Below are 14,737 nucleotides of genomic sequence, written 5' to 3'. Positions count from 1 at the left end.
ATTTTTTCCCTAGTTATCCTTTTACCCTTAATATACTTATAAAACATCTTCGGATTTTCCTTTATTTTGCTCGCCAGTGTTATTTCATGGCCCCTCCTTGATCTCCTAATTTCTTTTTTAAGTATCCCCCTGCACTTTTTGTACTCCTCTAGGGCTTCCTCCGTCTTTAGCCTTTTGTATCTACCAAAAGCCCTCCTTTTTTTCCTAATCCATTCCCGTATATCCCCTGACATCCACGGTTCCCTGTGGTTTTTGGAACCACTCTTGACCTTTATGGGAACATGTTGCCCTTGTATGATCTCAATCTCCCTTCTGAAAGCCTCCCATTGCTCCGATGCGGATTTTCCTACAAGTAGCTGATCCCAGTCCATTTTGGCCAGATCCTGCCTTATCCTATTAAAATCGGCCTTCCCCCAATTTAGAACCTTTATTTCCGGCCCATCCCTGTCCTTTTCCATGACCACCTTAAATCTTACCATATTATGGTCACTATCACCAAAGTGCTCACCTACTAGCACTTTTTCCACTTGGCCGGCCACATTCCCTAGAATTAGGTCCAGTACCGCCCCCTCTCTTGTAGGACTTTCTACATGCTGGCTCAAAAAGCTCTCCTGGATGCACTTTAAGAATTCTACACCCTCTGAGCCTTTCACACTTTGACTATCCCAGTTAATATTGGGGAAGTTGAAATCCCCCATTATTATTACCCTATTATTTGCACATTTCTCTGAGATTTGCCTACATATCTGTTCCTCTATCTCCCCCTGACTGTTTGGAGGCCTATAGTACACTCCCAGCAAAGTGCTTGCCCCCTTTTTGTTTTTAAGCTCCACCCATATGGCCTCATTAGAGGACCCAGCTAATATATCATCCCTCCTTACTGCAGTAATTGACTCCTTAATTAATATTGCGACACCCCCTCCTCTTATACCTCCCCCTCTGTCTCGCCTGAAGATTCTGTACCCCGGAATATTGAGCTGCCAGTCTTGCCCCTCCCTCAACCATGTCTCAGTGATAGCAACAATATCATACTCCCATGTGTTTATCAACACCTTCAGTTCATCCACCTTATTTGCAAGGCTCCTTGCATTAAAATAGATGCCATCCAGCCTTGCCCTTATATATTTGCCCTGCCTACCAAGCTGACTTGTTTTTTCCTCCATAATTGGCAGCACATCCCCCCCTACTTCAGCTCCCCCCTGTATCCCATCCCCCTGCCAAGTTAGTTTAAACCCCCCCCGACAGTGCTAGCAAACCTCCCCGCAAGGATATTTGTCCCGCTCTGGTTCAGGTGCAACCCGTCCGACTTGTACAAGTCCCACCTTTCCCAGAAGCAGGCCCAGTGATCCAGGAAAGTAAAACCCTCCCCCCTACACCAACTCTTTAGCCACGCATTCATCTGCTCTATCCTCCCATTCCTATACTTACTAGCACGTGGCACTGGGAGTAATCCAGAGATTACACCCTTTGAGGTCCTGCCCTTTAATCTGTTACCTAGCTCCCTAAATTCTTGATGCAGGACCTCATCCCTCTTTTTACCTATGTCGTTGGTACCAATGTGGACCACGACCACTGGCTGTTCACCCTCCCCCTCCAGAATGCCCTGCAGCCGCTCAGTGACATCCTTGACCCTGGCACCAGGGAGGCAACAAACCATCCTGGAGTCACGTTTGCGGCCACAGAACCGCCTATCTGTTCCCCTTACTATAGAATCCCCTACCACTATTGCTCTCCCACTCTTTTTCCCCCCCTCCTGGGCAGCAGGAGCACCCCCAGTGCCAGGAAGTTGGCTGCTGCTGCCTTCCCCTGGTGAGTCATCCCCCTCATCTGAGTCCTGTGCAGCAGAACTCGTGCGCTTACTCACCCTCCGGGGAGCTGGCCTCTGAGCTTCCCTACCCCCATGGCATTGCTGCAGCCTGCTGGGTCCAGGAGCTTTGCCCTCATCAGACCCTACCCCCCTGCTCCCCTCCAGGGAAGGCATGTTCCCAGTGTCAGAATGGGCTTCCTCAGGAGACGCAGGCAGTGACTCTCCGGCTTCCTCTTCCTCCTTGCCTGGGGCGTCGCTGCCACTGGTAGTTTGAGGGACAGGCTGGTCAGCTGGTGGTTCACTATCTGAAAGCAGGGAGGTACAAGAGTGGCTTTAGTGTGAGGACAGGGGGGCAGGAAGGGAGCGAGGACTGAAGACAATAAGTGGGATTGAAAGTGTAAAAGGCTGGTGTTGAGAGGAGAGAAAGCTGATGAAAATACCATTGCTGTCCCCAAGGAAATCGACCTCTCCAACGGCCACGGCACCTATGACCAGGCTGGCAATGATGCTGTGCACACTCACCTCCAAATCGGTCAGGGGGTGTAGGTCAGCCGGTCCTCCTCCCGTGCGTTGCTGCTCCCACCTGTTACGAGAGCACTTGGCCTGCAAGAAAAAGGATGGCGTCTGAGTGAGTGTGCAGCCATGTGCTTGGCTGATGTGCCTCCCATAGGTGAATAGCCCTTAATGTATGCAAGGTGTGGAATGTGCATGTATCTTTTATGAGATTGCCATAGGTCTTGAATGAGTGCTGTGCATGTGGGATTATAAAACCTCTGGCCACAGAGTGAAGTTGAGTTGTAGAGGTATTGAAAAGCATCCGCTCACCCTGACCACCTGAGTGAGGTTGTTGAACTTCTTCCGACATTGGGTGTGGGTCCTTGGCACCAGGCTCCTGGAGGAGACCTGCTAAGCCACCTCCCTCCACACTCTTCGGTACTCCCGGGGCAATGGCCTCTCTGGGTACAGTACTGCCCATCGCCGCTCGACAGCACCAACCAGAGCCACAAAGGACTGGTCGCTAAAGTGCTGAGCTCTTTCCCTGGGCCTATCCATCACTCCTCTCAGCACAATGGTGGTAGGTCTTTCCAGCAGCAGAGTCAACGCTACAATGAGAAGGGTGTGCCTGGCTAGCAAGATGGATCCTCCCCTTTAAGAACTGGCCAGCGCCAGTCTGTCTGTGTTCCATTGCTAACTGACATACAATGGTATGAGGCGCGAGTTGGCTAGGATGGATTGGGGAATGTTACTTAAAGGGTTGATGGTGGATAGGCAATGGCAAACATTTAAAGATCGCATGGATGAACCACAGAATTTGTTCATCCCTGTTTGGCATAAAAATAAAACAAAGAAGGTGACTCAACCGTGGCTAACAAGGGAAATTAGGGATAGCATAAGATCCAAGGAGAGGACATATAAATTGGCCAGAAAAAGCAGCAAACCTGAGGATTGGGAGCAGTTTAGGATTCAGCAAAGGAGCACAAAGGGATTAATTAAGAGGGGGAAAATAGATTATGAGAGTAAGCTTTCAGGGAACATAAAAACTGACTATAAAAGCTTCTATAGATATGTGAAGAGAAAAAGACTGGTGAAGTCAAGCGTAGGTCCCTTACAGTCAGAATCAGGGGAATTTATAATGGTGAACAAGGAAGTGGCGACCAATTAAATATACACTTTCGTTCTGTCTTCACAAAGGAGGACACAAATAACCTCCCAGAGATGTCGGGGAACATAGGGTCAAATGAGAGGGAGGAACTGAATGAAATCAGTATTTGTTGGGAAATGGTGTTAGGGAAATTGACGGGATTGAAGGCCGATAAAGCCCCAGGGCCTGATAATCTACATCCTAGGGTACTTAAGGAAGTGGTCCTAGAAATAGTGGATGCATTGCTGGTCATCTTCCAAAATTCTATAGACTCTGGAACAGTTCCCATGGATTGGAGGGTAGCTAATGTAACCCCACTACTCAAAAAAGGTGGTAGAGAAAACGGGGAATTATAGCCTGACATCGGTAGTGGGGAAAATGCTAGAGTCCATTATAAAAGATGTAATAGCAAAGCACTTGGAAAACAGTGACAGGATCGGACAAAGTCAACATGGATTTACAAAAGGTAAATCGTGCTTAACTAATCTACTGGAATTTTTTGAGGATGTAACTGATAGAATAGATAAGGGAGAACCAGTGGATGTGGTGTATTTGGACTTTCAGAAGGCTTTCGATAAGGTCCAGCATAAGAGATTAGCATGTAAAGTTAAAGCACATGGGATTGGGGGTAAGGTACTGACTTGGATAGAGAACTGGTTGGCAGACAGGAAGCAAAGAGTTGGAATAAACTGGTCTTTTTCTGAGTGGCAGGCAGTGACTAGTGGGGTACTGCAGGGATCGGTGCTAGAATTCCAGCTATTCACAATATTTATTAATGATCTAGATGAGGGAACTAGATGTAATATCTCCAAGTTTGCAGATGACACAAAGCTGAGTGGGCGTGTGTGCTGTGAGAAGGATGCCAAGAAACTCCAGTATGATTTGGACAGGTTGGGTGATTAGGCAGATGCACGGCAGATGCAGTATAATGTGGATAAATGCGAGGTTATCCACTTTGGTGGCAAAAACAGGAAGGCAGATTATTATCTGAACAGCAATAGATTGGGAGAAGGGGAAGTGCAACGAGACCTGGGTGTCCTTGTGCACCAGTCGTTGAAGGTAAGCATGCAGGTGCAGCAGGCGGTTAAGAAGGCAAATGGTATTTTGGCCTTCATAGTGAGAGGATTTGAGTACAGGAGCAAGGATGTCCTGCTGCAATTGTACAGGGCCTTGGTGAGACCACACCTTGAGTATTGTGTGCAGTTTTGGTCACCATATCTGAGGAATGTAAGAAGTCACACAACACCAGTTTATAGTCCAACAGTTTTATTTGAAATCACAAGCTTTCGGAGCGCTGCTCCTTCGTCAGGTGAAGTGGAGAGATGCATAAAGACACAGCTTATATAGTCAGAGAATAATGCCAGATGATTACAGGTAATCTTTCTAACTTGTCTTTCATACAGACCCCAGCATCTGCAACATTTGACCCCTTGTGACCCCACCTCATTGTTCTTTGATGTAATGTTTTCCTGACTAACCTGTTTGGACACCATCCATACCTTTGCTTGCTGTGATTATCTTTCTGCTGAGGTGTGATAAATGGCAGTTAGAAAGATTACCTGTAATCATCTGGCATTATTCTCTGACTATATAAGCTGTGTCTTTATGCATCTCTCCACTTCACCTGACGAAGGAGCAGCGCTCCAAAAGCTTGTGATTTCAAATAAAACTGTTGGACTATAACCTGGTGTTGTGTGACTTCTTACATTTGTCCACCCCAGTCCAACACCGGCATCTCCACACCATATCTGAGGAAGGATGTTCTTGCCATGGAGGGAGTGCAGCGAAGATTCACAAGGCTGATCCCTGGGATGGCAGGAATGACGCATGAAGAGAGGTTGGGTCGATTGGGCTTATATTCGCTGGAGTTTAGAAGAATGAGAGGGGATCTCATTGAAACTTATAAAATTCTAACAAGACTAGACAGACTAGATGCAGGAAGGATGTTCCCGATGGCGGGTGGAGTCCAGAACCAGGGGTCACAGTCTAAAGATAAGGGGTAAGCCATTTAGGACAGAGATGAGGAGGAATTTCTTCACCCAGAGAGTGGTGAACCTGTGGAATTCTCTACCACCAAAGACAGTTGAGGCCAATTCATTAAATATATTCAAAAAGGAGTTAGATATATTTCTTAAGGCTAAAGGGATCAAGGGATATGGGGAGAAAGCAGGGACAGGGTACTGAATTTGGATGATCAGCCATGATCTCATTAAATGGCGGAGCAGGCTCGAGGGGCTGAAGGCCTACTTTTGCTCCTATCTTCTATGCTTCTATGTTTCTGAGCTTCGGTAGCGTTTTGAGGTAGCGCCTCGCTCCTTGACGTTTGCGGCTTAAGAGAGGTGTGTAGCGCTTGATTTAGCGCTCAAGTCACCTCCAGGGCTGCTAGAGGCGAATTTTGCAGTCGGGGGCGATAGAGGTGAATTTTGCAGTCGGAGGTGATAATTAGCGCCGGGCGCTAAACTTTGCGCTCTGCCGATATTAGCGCCGAAAAATGGGCGATACCAAATTTTTCCCCCATGCACTTTGAACAAGAACAGGACATCTACTGTCAAAAAGTCAGCTAAGAAAGAATAGAGCCTTTCACAATCTCAGGACACCACAAACCACTTTACAGCCAATTAAGTACTTTTTTTTACTGTAATGTAGGAAACAAGGAAGTCAATTCGCATGCAGCAAACTCCTACAAACAGTAATGTGATAATGACCAGATAATCTGTTTTTAAGTGTTGGTTGGAGGGATAAATATTGGCCAGGATACCAGCAAGAACTCCCCTGCTTTACTTCGAAATATTGGTATGGGATCTTTTAGGTCCACCTGAGAGGGCAGACAGAGCCTTAGTTTAACATCTCATCAAAAAGATAGCACTTCTGACAGTGCAGCACTCCCTCAATACTGCACTGGAGTTTCAGCATAGGTTTTGTGCTCAAGTCCCTGGAGCGGGGTTTGAACCCACAACCTTCTGACTCAGAGGCAAAAGTGCTAGCACTGAGCCAGAACTGACACCTGTAAAACTGATTGGGCTGGATTTTGTCAATGGGGAGCTTTTGGAGGTGGGACTCCCATTTGTCAGGTTTCAGTCCTGCCTCCATCAACTTCTTGCCAACCCATGTTATTTTCCCTTGATTGACCTTGTTAAGCCTGCCCAGTGGGCTTAGCAGGCCAATTAAGGGAAAGCCGGTTACAGAGAACGTCAACGTATGATGTTTCATCTGCCAAAATTTTTTGACAGATGAATTGTCATCGTTTGACAGCTCTGTGAAGCTGTCAAACACTGACATTCTCTGTAGTTTGATGAATTCTTGAATTCAAGACCTCATCAAACATCTTTCTTTTGCAGAAATTAGATGGTTAACGGCCATCTGTCATCTCTACCGAAGAGGTGCGAGACTCTCCTCATACCCAAGGATTGAAGCCTGCAGGAAGAAACAAAAGTAATTACATTTTTTCTAACAATTTGCATTTACCTCAGATACTCACCTCTCCACACTTGCACCATCAGTCACCGCCACAGCACACTTTTGGACCCCGCAGACCCACTACTCGCCTCGGTGACCCTGGCGGGTTTTGGAGCCTTCGGGAAGCCTGCACTTGTGAGGGCAAAAAGGGGATAATCCTATTTTCTGCCTGTTAACTACCTGTTAATCCCTTCCCGCCACCAAGTAGATGGGACCCGGCGCGGGATGGCTATCCGCCTCCTGGCAAGATGGCATGGAGGCGGGTTGGGGTGGAATGGGCTCCCGCCCTCAAATTCTGCCATTTTCGAGGCAGTCCCGCCTCCAAACCCGCCTCCCCAGGGCTGGAAAAATCGAGCCCATTATCTCACCTCATATAATAGATGGCCACTTAAGTGGGATACTAAAGAGTACAATCAAAAGCAAATACAGTTAACAGCATTAGGCCAGTGACTAGGGCCGAAATTTTGCCAGCGCTCAGTGGACGGGATGGGTGGCGAGTCAGTTGTTAAAGTTTAAATGGTTGACAGCGGGTCAGGAACAGGACAGAGGGCATCAGCACCCAACCACATTGCTGCCCGGGAGGCCAGGGATGGCCTCACCATAGCCAGATTTACTTCACTTGATGCTGTACACCCTGGTTGCCACATGATGCGCCAGGTTGGCACCACCCCACACCAACACTATAAAGCATCCCTACAATGCCCAAGCCATTCCTTTCACACTCATGACCATTGCGGGGGTACCATTATGTCTCACAATTCACTGCAACTCACTAACCCACTTCCAAAGGTGCACACAAATCTGTCCAAGAATGCAGTGTTGAAAATAAAGATTTCAATGTTTGACACCAAATCAACAGAAACTTCACATGAACATTGACTAAAACACCCAAGTGCCTACCCTTGTGTGTTGTTAGTTGGTATGATTGCACTAGGATGAGTGTGAGGGATGCCTAGTGAGATGGTGATGTGATAATGTAGATAGAGGGATGGGTGGAGGTGCAAGGTAAGTGGGTGTGAGTAATGATGTGCAGGAGTAGGGTAGAGAAGACAGAGTGATGGGGATGTGATGAGTGGCACAACAGTTTGAGTGTGGCTTTGCAGTAATGTTTTGTGATCTACTGAGATAATTGAAAGGTTTGCGCCACTGCAGCCTGGTCCTCCTAGCAACATCCCTGCTTGTGTTCTCCTGTGCAATGTGCAACCTGGCTATGTTGATCTCTTGGGGAGGTCTCTTCCACCCATGGGAAGGTAAGAGGACCTCCCTGCGTGCTGTGACTCCTTCCATAAGCATATGGAGGGAGTCATGGGAGAGCCTGGGTGCAGCCGTGCACCTCTGCAGTGCTTGTCAGTGTTTGCAGCACCTCAATGCTGTAGAACACTGACAGCACAACTAAATTTGCGCATGGTCCCTTTAATGAAACCAGCTGATGACGCGTCATAAATGACATCATCAGACTTGCTTCCTTCAATTGGCCGGGAAACTTGCTGGGCGGGCTTAACCAGCCCAATCATTGGAAAGGCATTTCGGAGGCCGGGCTGGAGCCAGCAGCGGGGCCGAAACCCGTCATCGACATTGCCCGCCACGGACCCGCTGAGGTAGGAAAAATCGCGGCCCATGTAATTGAAACCTAACACAGGCTTTGAGGAATGCCCAAATCTCCTGCTGTAACTTTCATCGGGGGTTGGCAGAACCACCAGAGAAACAGTATAAGTAGTTAAAAATGGCCGTTTATCTGGGGATTCCACCAATCTCCCACCGAAGTAATGTTGGGCTATCGAGACAATCTCCACAGACATTCAGGGACATAGAGATTTTGCATAGAATAATTGGAAGCCTGGTATACACTGCAGAGAATCAGCTCTAGGCTGACCTCCTAACCCTTAACTGCTGGAGGCTGTATCTCGTCAAGGCCGTTAGTGTGAAATGCATTCTGATCTTCAAGCGTTTCTGCCCCTTTAAGGTCTGTTGCTGCCACACTATTGAAATTCGCCTCTTTGCACTGGCGGGCTCCCCCTTGGCAGCAAGGATAACACCATGAGTCTGCCATGCATCTCTAATGAACCCTTGACCCAGTAAAATGAGTTGGGGCAGATTCAGAGGGGCGGGCGAAAGTCTCACTTCTCCAGAACGCCACCCTGAAGAGGAGAAGCCCAACCTGAGTGCCAGTAGGTTATTCTACCAAGTGGTGCGTCACTGCTGAGGCATAGCATGTCCTAACTAAATGCACAAGCATGTACTTTACAGCATAGCAATTAGGAATGGGAACCCTGGTCGATTTTCCCCTTTCTACCTCAGAGGTGGTGTGACCAATTGTCGCGCCCTCACCATGACCCCAGTTGAGATCAAGTAATTCAACACAGACAGGAGATTGATTCTGGGGCCTTCTTGAGGTCTATGGCTCAACTGATCCATCAGTTAGTTGAAATCTTTATCTTTTGACTGTTTTCTGAAATGTTTCTTCCCTTTTGAAAGCTCTCTAGAGTGCATCCCACTGCTAATACAATCTCCCTGGACAAGATGGGCAACTTGTGGAAGATGTGACATTATTGGAGGACATGCACTCTAGACCTTACATAGAGGTGTACTTTTACATGTTTTAAAATGATCGTACAGAACACTGTGGGCTGTGCACCTAAATGTTCTGTATACTGTCCCAGTAGGCAAGGTACAATGCCAGGAGCATCATATACTCATAAAATTATCCGAGACATATCTCTGGGTAAATTGATTGCATCAATGGTACCATTATTCTTCTGATTCAGGGCTGCATTTCCCTTTAAGGGGCAGAGTAGTGGTGGGGCAGGATTTCCACTCATTCCCCCCACTCCTCCCCGCCCCCCCACCCCGACTCCAACCTGACTCCAACCCATTTCCCTGGGTCAGGGGTCACGATGGACTCCTGCTAGGGTTCCTTGGGGAAATATTGGCGGTGCTGCACCACAAGAAGCGGGAGCAATGTTAATGAGGCAGAGAATCCCTAAGTTTGGAAGAACTGGCCCACTGGAGGCCTTGTCCCTCCATCAGAGGACTTTGGCAAGATTCCTGCTGCTTCCTGAGGCAATATGCCACCGTCCATGTGGTGGCCCCTGGATGCAGTGCTATCACAGACAGAAGGAAGGGGGGACCCAGGACCCACCCCCTGCATGTGGCAGGTGGGGAAGGAGCTGTCAGCGGCAGTGCTGGCGAGGATGGAGGTGGGAAATACAAGTTGGGCAGTGAAGCACCATCCAATTTTTTTCTCATTCTCCATTGCTATTCTGCCTGATTTTGGGCCAAATTGTGTTGGAAAATCCAGCCCTCAGTCCCAGGCTTCTCAAAACTTTAATTAATGAACTAAAAAGCCAGAGTTTGTTTTAGCTGTTACTCTGCCTATCTATCTATCTATTTATCTAATCTATTTATCCAACTATCTATCCGTCCGTCTGTCTATCAACTATCTATCTATCCACCAAGATCTAGGTTCATGCATCCAGTATAGTTTCTGTGTAACTCAGCAGCTATCTGAGAAACGAGCCTTGACTCCCGCTCATTTCATACAGCTCTCTGTAAGGGAGGGAAAATAATTTAACCAGCTGGAAAAACTACGCTTAATGTTATAACCAGGATAAAACCATACAAGAATTTTAGTTACTTAAAACTGCAATATATAATAACATCCATAACATGACTATTAATTTTAATAGAAAGTATACAATAATGAGGAATTGAATATAGGGATGTTGCTTAACCACAAAGATGTTAATTGATCTGTATTCAGCAGAACCCATATATTTCCTAAAAGGTTTCGGTCACGTGCCTGTAAACAAACTTAGAGACTCTGGAAATTAAATGACATCAGATGAATAGTCTGTGTGATGTGTTTGATTATAAAATGGCATCAAAGGTAATTTTAACACAGATAGAGTAAACAGGCCTAAATACAAATTGTACACAAGTCTAAAGAAACCTTTAAAACTCTCAGGCTAAGAAGAAACTTTCATCACTCAGTTTAACAATGTATATGACTTCTGTGTCAACCAAGTTATGAGTTCACTGCTGAAGAATTTCAACCCTCATTTGTTTCACAGTCAAAGCAATGAAGGATTTTTTTAAGTCTCTCATAACTATCAAACTTGTTTACCTTCTGTTTAGAGAACATTCGCTCCCAAATTAATTTGTTTAATGGCTGTTGTTGCAGTGTAAAGAGCCAAAAAACAATCAATTTCCATCTGTTCACTCTTCCCCTTCACAGTCATTGCCATTCCACCGCTTCCCGCCCCCCCCACCCCCAACTCTCTAATCAATAAAGGTGCAGGTGCCTTTAGAGATAGCAGTAATCTACATAACAATAGAAACATTAACCACAATCTTCTCTGGCTGCTGGCAGGATGAGATTCAACTCACCAATACAGGCCAGTGAGATATTTTTATTTTTATTTGTTCTTGGGATGTGAGCAAGGCTGGCAAAGCCACATTTATTGCATGTCCTTAGTTGCCCTGAGAAGGTGGCAGGTCTTCTCCTTGAACCACTCCATTCCTTGTAGTGTTGGTGCTCACACCATGGTGTTAGAGAGGAAATCTCAAGATATTGACATGGTGACAATAAAGAAATGTCAAATATATGTCCAAGTCAGAATTGGAGGTGATGGTGTTTCCATGGCGTTACTGCTCTTGTCTTTCTCAGTTATAGTGGTCATGGGGCTGGGTGGTGCTGTCCAAGTAAGTTTGCACAGTGTATCTGTTGATCATACATACTGCAGCTACAATGTGCCAGTACCATAGCTGTCCTCCACATAGTTAAAGCTGCTGTTTAATAGCTGCCAACATTAACTTTCAAGGATAATGGGTACTGTTAAGTATGTGTATTGTATTGAACAATTAACACAAAGACTTAAACGTATAACTCAAACAGGTCTTTACTGGTTGGAGGTAGGGACTATACATAGGTCTTTACTTCATGCCCACAGGCGGGAACTGAGGGGGATCAGTACCCACAGTACTATTTATACCCCTATGGCCAGGAGTGGTACTGCGTATCACTACGCCCAACAAGTAGTGCAGTCCTGTCCATAGGTTCAAAGTAGCACACATATTACATACACAACATTCCTCCCTTCCTAGCTTTACAGTCATCTCCCCATTTAACATAACGTAATAACATATATACATATATAACTTCAGGTTTACATAACAGAATAACATAGATACATAGATAACTTCATGTCAAAACAGATCACAGATTCAGTCTCTGCGGAAAACAGTTCACAGATTCAATCTCTGTGGTGGAGTCGGTTCACGTTGCTGGAGTGACTCATTCAATAGTCCTTCCATGGATTTAACAGTTTGAACTTCCGAACTGAATTGGCTCCGTTCGGAGGGACCACGTGTGTGATCTGGTAGAGGTAATAATGGTTCAGATGGGTCATCTTCTGTTTCGACTTTTCCTTTTCTGCTTCTTGGAGACTTTCTGGGCTCCACTGTCAGCTGCCAGCTGCATGTGCAGTTCCTCCTTCTCTCCCTCCTTTTTCTGTAGTAGAGCCACCTTCTCCCGATGTTCCGTAGACTTTCGGTGCTCCTCCATGATTTCTGTATGGTGGGAGTCGAAGTTACAAGTTGGGCAGGACAGGACATAGTAATATTCGGTGTCGTCCTGATCTAGGCCAGCGAGAGGGTCTTCTATTTCCTCCATACCCAGCTGGGCATTAGCCAGCTTTTGTTCCAAGTCCAGACATCTTTCCTGAAGAGACTTCTTCATGCGTACCTCTTCATCCAGCTTTTTCTGGGCTTTCAGCAAGTCGTTTACTAATGACCTCATTTGAGATTTTACTACTTCAACTTCTTTTGGAGATTGATTGATCGGACTATTCAATCCCTCTACCGGAGCAGCTGTTTCAGCGGTCTGTTGTTCTACGTTGACGTGAGTCAGCGTACTTTTGGCATCCAAGGGCTGCTCTGTTGCAGTCATCTCAGTCTGTGTTGCCACCTCAGCTCTTCCAATAACCTTTGAGAGCTCCGAACCCCTTTCCTTTGAATATTGAAGTTCGTGTTCAAGTTTTTCCCATTTCAGAGTCCTGTCCTTCAGCATATGCAGGAGTTGGCTGACCGTTAACTCCTCTGACATCAGACGTTTTGTGTGCTCCTGCTCCATTTTCTCCATCAGCTGCTTCTGTTGTCTTTCCAGATTCTCCAACTCTATATCAAAGAACTCTTTCGTTGCATTCAACTCTTGCTCACAACGGCGAAGCATTTGTTCTAATTGCTGTTGTAGTTTGAAATGGAGTTGAGTTCGAGCCCGGTGTCCCTCAGAAATGGGCACATCAGTAGACTTGCCAGACTCAGAATCCACAGTTAAACTATGTTGTTGTTGCTCAGTGGAATTCTGTGCTGAAACTTTGTCTTTTGCACCTGAGTTGGGCTTACCATCATCCGTTCCAGAGTCTGGGCCGACTATCTTCACCGAGTTCTCACTCGTTATTGTTTGTAGGAAATGCCAGTCCATATTCATTTTCCTAATCCACTCCCGTCCAATAGTGGAGAACCTCCTTCAGATATCACATATAAGTCCATTATTTGACTGTCTTCGCCCTTGTGGACCACTGCAACCTCTATTTTCCCGATGGGGTACACTCTTTGCCCCGTGTATGCTTTCAATATAATCCCCGTATCCTGTAGGGGAACATGTTGGAATAACTTTCCGTAATCTTTCTTATTTATGACCGTCAATGCCGATCCAGTGTCCAATTCCAGTTTTACTTGGACTCCTTCTATCTGAAGAGTGACCCAAATTGTCTGGAGGTCTGCACCCTTACCAGCGTTGAGTACTCTTAAGCTAGCCAGTTCATTACTGCTAGCATCTGAATCGGACTCCTGTTCGGTCACCTTGTGTACCTTTGCGTATTTTCCTTGCGGTGACTTCTTGTTGCTGGTCTTCTTCCCTGACCTGCATACTCTAGCTATATGTCCAAGCCTACCACAAGTTCTACATTCTTGGTTTTTAAACCAACACTGGTTCTGATCATGCGTTGTCTTTCCACAACGATAACATTTGCCAGAACTCACACCCAATTTGTGTGCACTGAGCTCCGGTGACCGTAGCTGCATTACTGCCGTGCCTCTCGCTGCGGCTTCGTGTGCTGCTGCCATAGTGACCGCCTTCTCAAGCGTCAGCTCATTCTCCTCGAGCAGTCGCTTTTGTGTATCCTGTTTAAATAAACCACACACAAATTTGTCTCGAAGTGCCTCTGTCAGTCCCGTTCCAAACTGGCAATATTTCGCTAATTTACGCAATTCCAGCAAATAATCAGCATTGCTTTCATGCTGTAGCTGCCTTCTGTCGTAAAATTTAAATCGTTCCGCTAGCATCAGCGGCGTGGGGTTTAGATGATCTTTCAGGACAGTAACAATCTCATCGAACGTCTTATCCGCCGGTTCATCTGGTGATAACAGGTGTTTCAATTGCCCGTATGTCTTCGCACCCATTAAATTTAATAATGTTAGAGCTTTATCTTGGTCATGAATTTTATTGGCCTTACAATAATTTTTTACTCTTTCAACATATATGGCCCAATCTTCGAGGTCACTATCAAAGGTGCTAATATTCCCGTGTTTAGGCATTGTAGATTTGCAATTTCTCAGATTTTATTTTGTTTACTTGTTATCAAAGATGGCGGCTTCCCGCTCTTGCCGTCGTCCTCCGCCCACAAAATGGCGGTTTTCCCGCGCTTGGCGGTCTTCACCCGTCCCCCGACGCCGTCTCCCTTCAGCCCCCGAGTGCGGCCCTTATCTTTGGTTCCGATCGCCCGAGTGCGGCCCTTATCTTTGGTCCCGATCGCTGGCCCGCGCTGCGCCTC

General features: G+C 46.4%; 1 pseudogene; it reads left to right on the top strand.

Annotated features, from left to right (window-relative positions):
- The first annotated feature begins 11,447 nt into the window (after positions 1-11,447).
- The window catches only part of LOC147119637 (uncharacterized), a 75,324-nt pseudogene continuing 72,034 nt past the window's right edge, over positions 11,448-14,737 (top strand).

The sequence above is a fragment of the Somniosus microcephalus genome, chromosome 4 (genome assembly GCF_052327205.1).
Source record: "Somniosus microcephalus isolate GS21.2 chromosome 4, FLI_Smic_1.0, whole genome shotgun sequence".
Classification (NCBI taxonomy): Eukaryota; Metazoa; Chordata; class Chondrichthyes; order Squaliformes; family Somniosidae; genus Somniosus; species Somniosus microcephalus.
This window is presented reverse-complemented; position numbering and strand designations above follow the sequence as displayed.